This window comes from Sinocyclocheilus grahami, unplaced genomic scaffold (genome assembly GCF_001515645.1).
Source record: "Sinocyclocheilus grahami isolate Dianchi unplaced genomic scaffold, SAMN03320097.WGS_v1.1 scaffold468.1, whole genome shotgun sequence".
NCBI classification, from domain to species: Eukaryota; Metazoa; Chordata; class Actinopteri; order Cypriniformes; family Cyprinidae; genus Sinocyclocheilus; species Sinocyclocheilus grahami.
Genome location: NW_015505647.1, coordinates 813,361 through 817,546, shown reverse-complemented (window position 1 = coordinate 817,546; position 4,186 = coordinate 813,361).

Below are 4,186 nucleotides of genomic sequence, written 5' to 3'. Positions count from 1 at the left end.
GTCAAAACATACCTAACCAGCATATGCTGGGTTTTTTCAACAGGGGTCATATGAAATAATATATTGTGAAATCTGTTTTATTGTTGTTATGCTAATTATAGCTTCTAAAAAATTATATATATATATATCTATATATATATATATATATATATATATATCCATGCTTTTACCCATGGTTACTATGGTATTGCCGCAACTAAAATAAAGCAGTTACTAAGCTTGAAACAGTTTGCCATGGTAGCTATAGTTTTCATCGAAACACTTATTTATTGTTTCTGGGATCTCATTCACACAATTATAGAAAAAAATAAAAATATTTTTAAATCCAGAATGTTATTTTATTTTCTAAATAGTAAAACTGGTGATACCTGTCGTGATGGGGCATGAAAAAAAAACACTAATGTAATTCAGTCTCCCATAGAAAGATGGCGCGGTTGTATCACATTCACAGTTTGGCCTGGAGGCTCAAACTAAAACGCTTTTGTAAAGTTGCACACGCTTTCATTCCGGTATGCAACATTATTAAGCGTTTTGCTTGTTTTTGTGTGGAGGTCGTCAAGCAGCTGCACGTGTGGAAGATTCCACATGTATTTGAAAAACTCAGGTCAGCCTGAATGTTTCAGTTAGTTTTACAGAGCATCCTCTGAGCATTTGTAGGCCATTATGTTGATGAACACATACAGCTGGTTTAATGCATTTGCAATAATGTCCACTCAGGAGTCCTAATGTCTCTGTACATTGTATTGGTGCAGGTGTGCACAGGTTTGTCTGGCTAAATGAGACACTGGACCATGAGAGCGGCCTGTGTTGTGTTCACATGAGAAGGCTTATGGCAGGAAGCCTGGAGCCCCAATCACTCAGATACCGTTCAGAGCGCTAAGATAAAAGCATTTTATGATTCTTTTAGTGTAGCCATTCATTTAGTGTACTTGTTTTCATACAGGTGTGTAGTATATTTTCAGCTGCTTTATATGTGTGCTTATGTTTTTCTTTAAAGAACTTTTGGATGCATCTTAAAATTAATCAGTTTAATTGAATATCTCATCTAGAATTTTGTATTGTATTGTATTTTGTTTATATCGAAAAACATAAAGCCAGTCAAATGTGTCCACACTTTGATTATATATTTTCATCAGACATAGGGTTCATAGTACATTAGGAATCCGCAGTTGGACTGAACTGGACTGCTAATTGATAAGTTGGGTTTTAGGTGCAAGTCTCATATGAACTCATATTTTCATCTGGCCTAATGACTAATTTACTATGCCATCACAGGACTCTGAACTCTCACATCTGCATTTCTCCTCTGGAAGTGGTATTATGTTATGTGGTTGAAGAAGTTCAGGTAAGAAACCATGGGAGAAGTTATTATAAGTAACATCATCGTTATATTAACTTCACTGTTTAAAAGTTTGGGGCAGTAACTTAAGTAAATAAATAATACTTTTATTCAGCATTATCATATACATTAAATTAATCAAAAGTGGCATTTATAATGTTACAAAAGATTTCTATTTGAAATAAATGCTGTTTCTATTCATTAAAGAATCCTGGTTTCCACAAAAATATTAAGCAGCACAACTGTTTTCAACGTTGATAACGTTGATTTCCTAAGCACCAAATCAGCATATTAGAGTGATTTCTAAAGGTAGGCCTGTCGCGATAATTAAATAACCGGCTAATCGCGATTATTTGATCTAACCAACCGCGATTATTGTGCTTTTTATACGACACAAGGGGGAATCATACACCAAAAGAAACAGAAGAGCACCAGTTTGCCGAAGCCATTCCATATCTTAATGTGAGGGACAGAATTTAGGTTTACAGAAACTCATCTTCTATTCATGAATGTCTTTTGTAAGAATGCAAATACTTAACAAAATAAACATGTTTAAATTGTATAATGTGCATCAACGATTTTTTTTTTCAAGATATTGTTTTTGCTGCTAAATTATACAGTCAGCTAGCTTAATTTCATAGCTTATATATTTTTATTCAAATGTAGTTTTGCTCTGTAATGAGGAAGTGAGTATTTAGTGGATTGCGTTTAACAAAGGGTTTAAAAGAGTGACCATTAGTTCCACAAACACAGTATTGATATTCTGTAGTGGTGTGGAAAAAAATAGCGCTGGTGTTGGATCAGTATTGGCTGTAATCTTAATTGTAAGTGTAATCTTACACGGCAAAATAATAACTCAAACAGATTAAAAGATAACATCATAATTATTTACTGAACCCTTAAATTAATCACAATTAATGAAAGCCATAAAAACAGACAATTAATCGCAATAACCGTGACTATTTTTAGACAATTAATCGTCAGCCAAATTTCATAATCATGACAGCCCTATCTAAAGGATCCGCTTTTCATCACAGAAATAAATGACATCCTAAAATATATTTAAAATGGCAAAAAGTTATTTTGAATTGTAATAATATTTCCCAATATTACTGTTTTACTGTATTTTTTTCCATCAAATAAATGCAGTCTTGGTGAGCACAGGAGACTTCTTTCAATATCTTGAAATAAACCCCAAACTTTGAATTGTGGTGTGTATTTATATGAGTTTTATGAGAACCTTTCACTTTGAATGATCTTAGATTTTTGTACATGCTTTGCTGCTCTGATGACAACCTAAAAGTGAAACTTTACTTTAAACGTTCTACTTTATTTTCTCATGCACTTTAATTAATGTCAAACACTCACTGAAATGTTCACATCTTATTTGTTCACATTTTCATTTTCAGAAAATGTGAAATGAATGAAAATGTGGCTATTTTGTGAGGTCTGTTTGAAATAAACTTGAGAGATTGTTCCGAACTCACAATTTTGAAACTCTACATGCGTCGCACCTGTTCATTTAATTGTAAGAAATCAATCTCTTGTTGCAAAATTGAGTTAGCTCCCCTTCACTGCACACTCAGTCAGGTTAACATGATTAACTGCTAATGAGGGGTTATTTCTGTCACTGCTGCGTCAAAGGCTGCGTAAAGTGAGAGAAAGAGAGAGAGAGAGCACCTGTAATTAAGAGCCATTTGCTTATCTTCTTGGAAAAAATAATCCCTTCATCATTACCTTTAAGATTAATTAGCCATCAGATTTTGTCCCTTCTATAAGATTACGCACTACTCATGATAAAACATTGTTTTATGTATTCTCATATTTTTAATGTGGATTCTGCCTCATGTTGCCATGATCAAGGGTTCATATTGATTCTACTTTTTTTTCTTCTTTTTTTTAAGAATGATCTTCTTTGAGATGGCTTAGGAAAACATAAAGAATAAATATGACACAAAATTAATATTCCCTGTTTATGGAATGTTTGCAATGCATAATAATCCCTTCATCATTACCTTTAAGATTAATTAGCCATCAGATTTTGTCCCTTCTATAAGATTATGCACTACTCATGATAAAACATTGTTTTATGTATTCTCATATTTTTAATGTGGATTCTGCCTCATGTTGCCATGATCCAGGGTTCATATTGATTCTACTTTTTTTTTCTTTTTTTTAAGAATGATCTTCTTTGAGATGGTTTAGGAAAACATAAAGAATAAATATGACACAAAATTAATATTCCCTGTTTATGGAATGTTTGCAATGCACAAGTTTTCCAAGTGAGGGAACCAAAGTATCAGCAACCATAGGTGGCTGTGCTATTCTTAACCTATTTGTCCTGTTAGAGCCTCTTCACCTAAAACTCTAACTCTAACTTTTAGTTAATAAATAATATGAAATGATGCAGATTTACATTAAACAAATTAATACACTTGCCGATGAAAAAAGATGTTCTTGACATGTCATAAAGCTTCAAGCAGTTTCAGAAGGGTTTTGGCTACAAAATGATTAACTTAGCTCTTGATATGAAACAAATTTGCCATCCTTGTGTTTGACTATCATACTGTGTCACACACAAAAAAAATGCAGTCTTGGTGAGCACAGGAGACTTCTTTCAATATCTTGAAATAAACCCCAAACTTTGAATTGTGGTGTGTATTTATATGAGTTTTATGAGAACCTTTCACTTTGAATGATCTTAGATTTTTGTACATGCTTTGCTGCTCTGATGACAACCTAAAAGTGAAACTTTACTTTAAACGTTCTACTTTATTTTCTCATGCACTTTAATTAATGTCAAACACTCACTGAAATGTTCACATCTTATTTGTTCACATTTTCATT